At 37.4% G+C, this 12,828-nt stretch overlaps 1 protein-coding gene and 1 pseudogene across 14 annotated transcripts in view; both read right to left on the reverse strand.

The window, feature by feature from the left end:
• LOC139765261 (SLIT-ROBO Rho GTPase-activating protein 1-like) overlaps positions 1 to 12,828 on the reverse strand; it is a 753,718-nt gene that overhangs the window by 28,852 nt on the left and 712,038 nt on the right. The window lies entirely within an intron of this gene.
• Positions 7,373 to 7,491, reverse strand: LOC139765305 (5S ribosomal RNA; annotated as a pseudogene).

Here is a 12,828-nt window from a genome sequence, read left to right on the forward strand (position 1 = left end):
TATGTGTGGATGAAAGTGGATATGTTGGGAATGAAATGATTTAAGAAAATAAGTGATGTGAGGTTGTTTAATCGAGTAGGTAATAAATGGGTAAGAGAGAGGTTTGGAAATAAAAAAGTGTGGTTGAGAGAGCTGAGGAGAGTGTACTGAAATGGTCTGGACATATGGAGAGAATGAATGAGGAGAGGTTAACAAAGAGGATATAGAGGTTGAAGAAGAGGGAACAAAGAGACTGGGTAGACAAAATTGGAGATAGAAGGATCATGAAAGGAATTTGAGCGTTTTGGGCCTGAACATGCAGGAGGGTGAAAGGTGTGCGAGGGAGAGAAAGGTAGCGGGGGCTGTGGATAGGGAGCTGTGGTTTCAGTGCATTACCCATGATAGCTGGAGAGTGCATCTGAGTGAATGCAGCCTTCTTCATCTGGTCATGGCACTGCTTCGCTAAAGCAGGAAATGGGGATCAAGTACAAAAAAGTTATAACTTGTTCTCTGCAATAACATGCAACTGTCATAAATGAACTAATGAATCTTAAAAAAAAAGTCTCAGACAAAATACAGCATCTCTTAATTGATAAACATTATAAACGTTTATGGTGGTAGTAATATCTCCACATAGTGGCTATGCAAAAGTAAAGCTTTTAATATTTACAATTTGGTGTACATATTATCATAGTGCAATCAATTATGAACAAAAGCAAGTAGGAGAAAATAGTGTAAAGCCAAAAGCAGCATGTGGAACTGATAAAAACGTGGTAAACATCTATGCTATAGCAGAAGCAAATACCTCAACATAGTACTTATCATTTGGTGTAAATAATTTTACTGAACAATCGAAGAGTATAAGACCAAAAGCAAAAGACACTGATCATTATCTTAAAACATTTACACACTCGTGGAGGTTTTGGGAAGTGAAGTGTGTTATTGGTTGACACATCACGAACAGATCATGGATCTTGCGAATGGCACTAAACTCAGACTCTTTATTTTGCTATAATTTTTTATATTTTGTTATACAGTTTGTATTTTCTACTACTTTCTTAGTGCACTCACACTAGCAATAAAATCATAGATTTCTCATACTTGTCTGCCACTTCCCATGTTAGCAATGTAGCACCAGAAACAGATGAAGAATAGTAGCATCCACTTACATCTATTCTCTGTCATATGCTATGGACCAAAGCCACAGCCCATTATCCACAACCAGGCCTCACAGACCATTAATGCTTCACATTCCCTGGTTCAGTCCACTGACAGCATATTGTCCCTTCTTCCATCCTTCTACTTCCAATTTGGTCTCCCCCTTCCAGTTCCCACCACTTTTGATGCATACATCCTCTTTGTCTCCTCTCCATATTGTTACCCTATGAAAAATTTCTATGACAGACTCCTTGTGTAATCCAGGACATTTCTCAAGGTTCCTGCAGCCAAAGGATGCATTACTTCCAGTAGCACAGAAAGGTAAACTCCTTTGGAATGAGAAGTTTTTTGATAATACTATGCTTGCAAAAATATAGCTTCACCAAAGGTGACTTTTCACTTGCAGTGCAATCTCATGCATGCAGAGTAAAGCGGCCCTACTTTGCTAATGTGGGGAACGGCAATCAAGTATAATAATAATAATGATAATAATAATAATAATAATAATAATAATAATAATAATAATCCTCCCCTCCAGTTTTTACTTTTCCAAAAGAAGGAACAGAGAAGGGTCAATTGAGGATTTCCCTATTAAGCTCAGTCCTCTGTTCTTAATGCTACCTCGCTAACACAGGAAATAATGAATATGTATGAAAAAAATAATAATGATACATATCTATGGGAGGGTACTAATTGAGAAGGTGAAGGTATGTAAAGAGCATCAGATTGGGGATGTGAAACGTCTGGGGTAAGCCACGGAAAGGTCTGTGGTTTTGGTGCATTACACATGACAGCAAGAAACTGAGTGCGAACAAATGCAGCCTTTTTTGTCTTTTTTTTCCAGGCGCTACCTCACTGAAGCAGAAGGTAGCGATGCTGTTTCATGTAGGGAGCGGAAGCACCAGGAATGGATGAAGGCAAACAAGTATGACTATGTACATGTGTATATATGTATATGTCTGTGTATGTGTATGTATACGTTCGTAAGTTGGGATGTAAGTTTGAATAAAGAAAAACTGGAGGAAGTGAAGTATTTTAGATATCTGGAATTGGACTTGACAGCAAATGAAATCATGAAAGCGGAAAAGAGAGTCATAGGGTCGGGGAGGAGGTGAAGATTCTGGGAGCAACAAAGAATGTGTGGAAAGAGAGAAAGTTATCTCGGAGAGCAAAAATGGGCATGTTTGAAGGAATAGTAATACCAACAATATTATATGGTTGCGAGGCATGGGCTATAATAGGTTCGTATGGAGGAGAGTGGATGTGTTGGAAACGAAATGTTTGAGGATAATATGTTTTATGAGGTGGGATAATATGTTTTATGAGGTGGTTTGATCAAGTAAGTAATGAAAGGGTAAGAGTGATGTGTGGTTGAGAGAGCAGAGGAGGGTGTGTTGAAATGGTGTGGACATATGGAGAAAATGAGTGAGGAAAGTTGACAAAGAAGTTATGGAGGGAACAAGGAGATGCTGGAGACCAAATTGGAGGTGGAAGGATGGTGTGATGGCATGAAAAGAGCATCAGATTGGGGGAAGCACTGTGGTTTCAGAAATGGTAGAGGATGTGTGGATAAGATGTTTGCTTTAAAGATGGTGTGAGAAATTCATAAGAATACAGATGGATTTGTCAGTGGCATTTATGGATGTGGAGAAGGTATACAACAGAGACGAAAGAGATGCATTGTGGAAGGTCTAAAGAATATACAATGTGGGAAGTAAGCTACGAGAAGCAAAGAAACTTTTTTATTAACGCTGTATGGCTTGTGTTCGAGTAGGAAGAGAGGAGAGGGAATGGTTCCAAGTGAAGCTTGGTCAGCAGAAAGGGTGAGAGATGTCACCATGGCTATTCTCTACTTGTAAATGGATTGAGTCATGAGGGAGGTAAATGTGAGAGTCTTGAAGAGAGGGATGAGGATGCAGATAAACTAAATTAATTAAGTTTTCCAGTCAAACACAACAGACATAGGGAACTGCACACCACCAAAAATATAACAAAGTGAACCAAATGAAACTGTAGTAAAGCAGTTGAGGTGATAAATAGACAGATAGACCTGAACCAATATGTGGTCCGGCGATTTCAAATTTCCCTCTGCCAAATTAGAGGAAATAGGTGCAGAATATGGATACATTTACAAATGCAAATTAATAAACAATAGAGAAGTACACAAAAGAGAGCAAATAAACAGAGGAAGTAACCTATGCAAGACATCCAACCTTATCTGAGTAAACTTTAAATCAATAAGAAAAAACAATACAACCAACCTGCTCTTGACCAATAATATGCCACTAGCATGATATATATGAGTGTATAAGAAGAGGAAATTGGACAATATCATAAAACTACAAACAACATATAATATGGAGATGGATGAAAACATATCACAGGGTGTAATAGGATTGAGCAATGTTGACTTATATTTGGGCAACAAACTGGATCAAGATTACTCAACTAATTGTAAATATGTACTATTGGAATTATGATTTTTCACATAGGCAGTCCCTAACATTCAATGTACACCGTATATAGTATGTTTTCAAATATTCTGAAAATGCCTCATATGTCTATTCTTATGATCAACTAGAACACTCTTTCTATGTGCTATGCACCCTTTAACTTTTGCTGTAACAGTGCCAGGACTATGATGTATGCCAGGAGCACTGTCAGACATATACATGTAGTATCTTTACATTGCAGTATTTTTGCAAGTATTTCTGTCACAAATGAATGTGACTATCAATATATCCTGTCTCGCCAAGTATCAAAGTTTCACAAATTATCGCATAACTTGATGGCACAGATCTCAAACAGGTTCCCTTTGTATATCCACAAAGACTGACCAGTATACGGAAATATCTTAGGCTGCAGCATCTGGTAACAATGTGTAGGAAGCTAAAACAAACATTAACAGCTCTGAAATTCGTCTTGAGACTGAGGTTGGTGATTCTAGAATTTTCGACAAATACACCCAGTATATGACCTAACTACAATAAATGGGTTAAAGATAGTAACATAAATGACATCAAAACAATATCTTATGAGAGATTAAGCCAAACATTAAGAGAATTAATACCAACTAAAAAGAAAAACTGCAGATTGGAAAATTGTACAAGATGGAAAAGAATGAATGAGTAGAAGAGAAAGGAAAATGATGAGAACAACACTAAGTAAAGAAATTTGATAACTTTGGAAAAAATATGAAAAGCTGACAAAGAAATATGGTAATTTTACAGAGAACAAAAGAAATGAAAATAAAATAACAGAGAGTATGACCTAAATGTATCACTCATTTAAGAACAAAGAACAAAAATGTTTGAGGCTGAAATCTTCAAAAGTTCATGAAGAATATGAAAATGACCCTAAGAAAATATGAAAATGCTAAAAAACCAATAAAACTAAATACTGAAAACAAAATAATCAATAATATAGAAGACAAGATGTTTAATCATTATGATGAGAATGCCATCACAATAACCATCATGAGATCAGATATAAACATAAATACTGCAAGAGAACGACCTATGGAAAACTAAACATTAAGACTGGATAGAATATTAGCAATTTATTTTTTTTTAAAAGGCATAAACAACAACAGCAAAACCATTGATATTACTGATGAGAAAAAGTCAGATGAAAACAGGATTGAATATATTCACAAAATGGAGAGTGTATCATCAGTTCATGAAGGAGGACCTGTTTCCACTGAAACAGTATTAACCAGTTAGCTTGACACCACACATATAAAAAAAAAAAAAAAAAAAATGAGAAAAAAAGCACACTGTAACACTTGATTAATAGCAATTAAACAAAGGCCAACAGACACAACTACTTCTCCATTTTAACCACATATATCAAATTCTACTGAAAGGATGGAAAATGGATACTATTCTTTGACTTTGAAAAGGCAAACTAATGTATTCTAACAAATAAAGTAGGAAAACAAAACATAAAAAGTAACATAAGAACATGGATCACCATCTTTCTAACAGCAAGAAATCTTAAAACTGTAGCAAATAGAATTATGGCTGAAGGTGTTTTATCTAATGAGCCTAAGGGAACAGTCCTTACTTCAGTACTATTTATAATAATGATATCAGATATAATTGGAAGTAAGAGTATAGTCAGATGCATTACAAGTGACACAAGTCACTTATATATTAAAAAATTTCCTAATATCTGATCACCGTTTTCTACATAAGTGAGGTAGCACCAGGAACAGAATAAAAAGGCAGCATCCACTCGTATCCATTCTCTAGCTGTCATGTGTAATGCACCAAAACCACAGCTCCCTACCCATAACCTGGCCACATAGACCTTTCCATGGTTCGCCTCATATCCCTCACATGCCCTACTTCCCTCCATTGACAGCATGTCAACCCAAGTATTTTTTATTTTATATGTTAAAGGCTCCAGTCATGGACAAAAGTCTACATCACGGCTCTACCTCATGAATGCCTTGCATCCTCCTGCATGGTCAGGTCTCCTGAACCTGATGGAAATTAAGGAAATCACGGTTGGGGTCTATGGAGCTTGGCTGTGAATAGGGGGCTCTAGCTTCATTGCATTATACATGACAGTTAAATAGTGGATGTGAGCCAATAATGCCATTTCTTTATCTGTTCTTGGTACCACCCTGCTAATGCAGGTAATGCTAACATACAGTAGCGGAAGAAAAAATAATGGAATGACCAACTATATAACAACAATGTCCTATAAAGAATTAACAGGGACAGTGATAGAAAGTAAAGCAAATGTCAAAGGTCTATGAAACATAAGAAACAAGAAACTTGAATCATAAAAGGACACTGATCCAAGTAATGGCAGGTGTGTTAATGAAACTTTTATTACTAGAGACAAAACTCTGATGATGAAATATTGTGTGTATATATAAAAAGCAAACCTGACTTCTTAGCTGTACTGAATGATCACTGACCAAGCAAATGGTAATGAATGAAATAAACAAAGTTAAGAAAGCCAGCAAGTGAACATTTTAAACATAAAAGCCTTAAATACAAGAAGAAACTGGTTATACACTGCAGTCATCAAACAAAAATACATGAGCACCCTGTAAGAAAAAAAAAGCAGCTATTCTTTGCATTACCCAGAGATAAGAAACATGGCAGAAATGAGCATCAAAACACTCAAAAGGAAACTTAACAGCTGGCTTGCAAATTACTGGATCAACCAAAGACTGACAATTATAGTCGATGTGTTGCAGTGGGGGACAACACCATCATCAACTAAGCATATGTGATAAACATCAACCCTTCTTCAGGCAAAATTCCATTGTAGGTATTCACTGCTATGTAAGCAGGTACACTGCCATGCCCTGTGTTAATCTAATCTTATACCACTTGTAACACAAGAGTATTCTCATTCACTATTCTCTTCTATTAGTCCTTTACATGATCTTCATATTAGACATTTCATGCCTTTCTAAAATCATCTACTTCATACTTTTCTCAAACAATCCCTTGCACTTTTATTTTTCTAACCATATAATTTTTCTGTCTTCTCATATTGAATCAGTTGCAACACACATTTTGACCCCTAATTCTGTTTCTACCAAGAGCATCTGCATCAATTATACATTTCCCTGCAATATGCAAGGTGGCAGATTTTCTATCAAACTTTTCACTTGCTGATTATCAGCACAACAATGAAAATGTTCAATGTGACTTGGTCTACACATTGGGTTGGATCTCACATAAATGAAGCATCACGATCTGATTGCACTATGAAGCTGCTACACCAGTTTCAACCTTATGAATGGGGGAATTGCTTTCTTGACCACATGTCACCAACTGTACTTCCTGCCATGTAATGAGCATTATCGTATGTAAAAATGGCTTCTGACAATTTGATCTCAAAATCAATAAAGGCTATAAAGTAATACATACAGCAACAACATGGCAACTGAAAATACTAACTGGAGGTGAAAGCAAAGCAAAACTCCTTCCTCTTTGGAAGTAACTTTAACTCAAATACTTAACTTAATGGACATATTAAAAGGGATACAGTGAAAGAAATGAAAATATCTCAAGTACAGATAAAGGTACAAGTGAAAAACAATAGAGATGAAAAACAGCATTCTCTGAATGCTGTGGCAATCCACAAGTGGGTAAGCACATGAATGTGACAAAAGAGAAGAGCCATTAATGGATGAATGACAATTCTTCTTCTTCCCACGAGTGCTTCCATGACTGACAGAGGTCAACCAACCTATTACCTACGAAAACGTCAATAGCATCTGGTGTTCCCAGGCGGTCACCCATCTAGGTACTAACCAGACCGGACGTTGCTTTACTTCGCTGATTGGACGAGAAGCAGTGTTTTCATCGTGGTATGGTTGGTGACCACTTTCATTCTCTCCAATCATATTTTCAACTATATTCAGCCATGCATCAATCCAGATGCAAAACTCCCTCCTGTATACAAAGCAATGTGAAGTCTGTATGAGTGTATGTGTAATTACTATAATTACCCCAAAATTGTGAACACTATACTTTTAAAATATATTCACAATCTACCTATTAGTATCCAGTTTTATGCCTTTTCCCACTGTACAGCAGGGTGGCTCACGCAGAAACTCTGATATACCAACATTCATGCACATAAATTCTTGATGCTCATTTCACATGCATACTTCCTCACTATGTCCTGCCTTCCTTTTGGTAATTTCACTAACACCACTCTTCTAGTTATTCTTTTCACATCTTTTGCTCTACTTGCCCACACCACCTCAGTTCTCTTCAACTGAATTTACCAACCCTTTCCTAAAGATTTACTTCACTATAATTTCCACATCTTGCCCCATCCAACCCCCCACATCCACATCCAAGTCAGAAAATCCACCTGCACTTGTCATCAAGTTCATCTACTCTTCTACAATATTTACATTTCACAAGCATACAATTTTGGGGGCTTTATTCATTCTTTCAGCACAATTTATGAAACCTATTGGGTAACATTTTTCTTTCATTATTTTCTTTAAGGTTCTTGCAATATGGCCAAAACACCCTCCAGGATCTCTGATAAGGTTACACCATCTTTGCAGAGTAAGCTACAAAAGACATTGATATCCAAGTACTTTTTCTATTTCCTTTCCACATAACCAAAGCTAACATTCTAAAACCTTTCAAAAATAAACTATCTGTTATCAACATAACTGTTTCTGATAATCGTTTCATACACACTCACAACTTTCTTTACTACAGCGTGTATTCCATTGTTGTAACTTAAGGTTGTAATTCCTTTATTGAAACTTTTGCAAAAAGAAACATTCTCAGCTTCACTCGTTCCAGTATTCTTATTTCCCGATAACTCTTTACTTTGGCAACCATTACTGTGTGCATGAAACAACTATGTCTCTGTCTTCAATCTTGGACCAGGCACTCTAGCCACTTACATTTTGAACATAAACTCTAACCTCTCTTTTAAAACTTTTCAATACCTCAGCAAGCTTTCTTCACATGCTTCACATTCTTTATGTTCCACTATCTTTTTCAAATCAACAACTCCTACTGCATTTTGTGAATTAATATATACTGCGAACACTGACTTCTTTTTTCACTTCATTAGCTAACCCAAATCTTGACGGTGAAACTCTGATACATACAATCAAATAATTCCATAAACTTTGCTATTCATCTACCACATCAACATCTATTTTTTTAATACACTTCATAACCACCCTGCTGTACACCTTGCCTTAAACATTTTGAGAGCTAATGTTCCTATATTTATTACATTCATTCCTTACACCTAAAAATCAATGTCATTGCATCCAATTAGTTTCTTGGAATTATACCTTCTTCCCTTGTTATCACACATATTGTATGTAAACATTCTTTCTCTTATGAATTTCCTTTTCATTAATTTTTTCTGCCTTATTATATTCAGTTTCTTTTACAAACATTATTCAAATATTACTAAACCACCTTCTCTAAGCTAGACATGCTTCCTGATGAAAAATATCTGAGCATGAGAAGCCTATCTTTTCACAGCAAAAGTTGGTTAACCATTAACTTGCCTGGGATGTCCAAATGTATGCTGGCTAGATACTTACGTGCAAAACCTGATTATTGAGGTATAGCCCTAAGGCATATCCTCTGGGGAAGACAGCACATACAGAATTAATGAGCTAGGACAATGACGATGATGATGATGATGGGCACACCTCAAAGAATGTATGTTACATAATTAGGATTTTCACAAGCTTTTGTTTCTAGCTTTGCTCAGACCATTCTTTTTTATCATATAGCAGCATATTCTTTTGAAAACTATAATTCCACTGAAATCCTAGCAAGATAAAAACTATGGGACCGAGGTTCGGAAACAAGTTCTGCAAAATTAAAGATATCATTTAGTGATTTACCTCAACGAAAATGAAATCAAACTCTTTATTTTCTTTAGTACAGTATATTCTGACAGGCACATTCAAATTCCAGTATTTAGTGCATTAGACATAACAGCTGGAGAGTGGATGTGCTTAGATGAAACAAGCATTTGTCTATACCTGACAATACTTCACAAAGGTAGAAGCAACTGTGGGGATAAAAAGTTATGAGTATATATCGCAAAAGCTAGACTGCCTTAAAGTGATTGCATTCTGGCACTGCATCATCATCTGTAGATTAAAAGTCCCATCTTAGGATGAGATCAACTGTTGCTAGAAATACTAGAATACCAAAACTAGAATGTGCTTCTCAAGCTTGGTCACAACACAAAAAGAAGCACAAAGAGGTAATAGATAGGGTACAGAGGAAAGCAAAAAAAGATGGTACCACACTTAAAAGAGCTGAGTTAAAGGGAAAGGTGAAAAGGTAAAAGAATAGGCTTTAAATCAGCCCACCTTGGAAGAAAGAAGATTGAGGAGTGACCAGATCAAACACTTAATTTTCTAAAACAGACTGATGAAAACGGTGAACAGTTCTTGGAGTTGTGTAGGGACAGAATGACAAGTGGAGATAATATGATGTTAAGCAGGTAACATGACAAAAAGGGTTGTGAAAAGATCTGTATGTTGAGGTCCCGATTGCTCAAAATCTGTTTCACTATCCTTCCACACCCAATTTGGTCTCCCGCTTCTCCTTCCCTCCACTTCTGACACATATATCCTCTTTGACAATCTTTCCTTACTCATTCTCTCCATATGTCCAAACCATTTCCACACACCCTCTTCTGCTTCTGCTCTCTTAACCACACTCTTTTTATTTCCACTCATCTCCCTTACCCTTTCATTACTCACTTGATCAAACCACCTCACACCACATATTGTCCTCAATCATTTCATTTCCAACACATCCACCTTCCTCCATACAACCATATCTATAGCCCATGCCTTGCAACCATATAACATTATTGAAACTATTATTCCTTAAAACATACCCATTTTTGCTTTCCGAGATAACATTCTCGCCTTCCACACATTCTTCAACACTCCCAGAACTTTCACCCCCTCCCCCACCCTGTGACTCACTTCCGCTTCCATGGTTCCATCCGCTGCCAGATCCACTCCAGATATCTAAAACACTTCACTTCCTCCAGTTTTTCTCCATTCAAACTTACCTTCCAATTTACTTGTCCCTCAACCCTACTGTACCCAATAACCTTGCTCTTATTCACATTTACTCTCAGCTTTCTTCTTTCACACACTTTACCAAACTCAGTCACCAACTTCTGCAGTTTCTCACCCGAATCAGCCACCATTGCTGTATCATCAGCGAACAACAACTGACTCACTTCCTAAGCCCTCTAATTCACAGCAGACTACGTACTTGCCCCTCTCTCCAAAACTCTTGCATTCACCTCCCTAACAGCCCCATCCATAAACAAATTAAACAACTATGGAGACATTATGCACCCCTGCTGCAAACCAACATTCACTGCGAACCAATCACTTTCTTCTCTTCCTACTCGTACACATGCCTTACATCCTCGATAAAAACTTTTCACTGCTTCTAGCAACTTACCTCCCACACCATATACTCTTAATACCTTCCACAAAGCATCTCTATCAACTTTATCATATGCCTTCTTCAGATCCATAAATGCTACTTACAAATCCATCTGCTTTTCTAATCCATCTGCTCTTCTCTGTTTACCAAATCATTCTCCTTTACCCTCTCACTTTGCACACCACCTCAACAAAAAAACCTATATCTGCCACTCTATCATCAAACACATTCAACAAACCTTAAAAATACTCACTCCTTCTCCCTCTCCCTCCACCACCACTACTGTGTGTAAAGAGAGGTCGTTATCTGGAACGGCAATGTGTGGATCAGGTGTTTGCTTTGAAGAATGTATGTGAGAAATACTTAGAAAAGCAAATGGATTTGTATGTAGCATTTATGGATCTGGAGAAGGCATATGATAGAGTTGATAGAGATGCTCTGTGGAAGGTATTAAGAATATATGGTGTGGGAGGCAAGTTGTTAGAAGCAGTGAAAAGTTTTTATCGAGGATGTAAGACATGTGTACGTGTAGGAAGAGAGGAAAGTGATTGGTTCTCAGTGAATGTAGGTTTGCGGCAGGGGTGTGTGATGTCTCCATGGTTGTTTAATTTGTTTATGGATGGGGTTGTTAGGGAGGTAAATGCAAGAGTCCTGGAAAGAGGGGCAAGTATGAAGTCTGTTGGGGATGAGAGAACTTGGGAAGTGAGTCAGTTGTTGTTCGCTGATGATACAGCGCTGGTGGCTGATTCATGTGAGAAACTGCAGAAGCTGGTGACTGAGTTTGGTAAAGTGTGTGGAAGAAGAAAGTTAAGAGTAAATGTGAATAAGAGCAAGGTTATTAGGTACAGTAGGGTTGAGGGTCAAGTCAATTGGGAGGTGAGTTTGAATGGAGAAAAACTGGAGGAAGTGAAGTGTTTTAGATATCTGGGAGTGGATCTGTCAGCGGATGGAACCATGGAAGCGGAAGTGGATCATAGGGTGGGGGAGGGGGCGAAAATTTTGGGAGCCTTGAAAAATGTGTGGAAGTCGAGAACATTATCTCGGAAAGCAAAAATGGGTATGTTTGAAGGAATAGTAGTTCCAACAATGTTGTATGGTTGCGAGGCGTGGGCTATGGATAGAGTTGTGCGTAGGAGGATGGATATATATATATATATATATATATATATATATATATATATATATATAGGGTGTTTTGGTCGAGGTGGTGTGCAAAGTGCGAGGGTTAGGGAAAATGATTTGGTAAACAGAGAAGAGGTAGTGAAAGCTTTGCGGAAGATGAAAGCCGGCAAGGCAGCAGGTTTGGATGGTATTGCAGTGGAATTTATTAAAAAAGGGAGTGACTGTATTGTTGACTGGTTGGTAAGGTTATTTAATGTATGTATGACTCATGGTGAGGTGCCTGAGGATTGGCGGAATGCGTGCATAGTGCCATTGTACAAAGGCAAAGGGGATAAGAGTGAGTGCTCAAATTACAGAGGTATAAGTTTGTTGAGTATTCCTGGTAAATTATATGGGAGGGTATTGATTGAGAGGGTGAAGGCATGTACAGAGCATCAGATTGGGGAAGAGCAGTGTGGTTTCAGAAGTGGTAGAGGATGTGTGGATCAGGTGTTTGCTTTGAAGAATGTATGTGAGACATACTTAGAAAAGCAAATGGATTTGTATGTAGCATTTATGGATCTGGAGAAGGCATATGATAGAGTTGATAGAGATGTTCTGTGGAAGGTATTAA

The sequence above is a fragment of the Panulirus ornatus genome, chromosome 53 (assembly GCF_036320965.1).
Source record: "Panulirus ornatus isolate Po-2019 chromosome 53, ASM3632096v1, whole genome shotgun sequence".
In the NCBI taxonomy this organism is placed as follows: domain Eukaryota; kingdom Metazoa; phylum Arthropoda; class Malacostraca; order Decapoda; family Palinuridae; genus Panulirus; species Panulirus ornatus.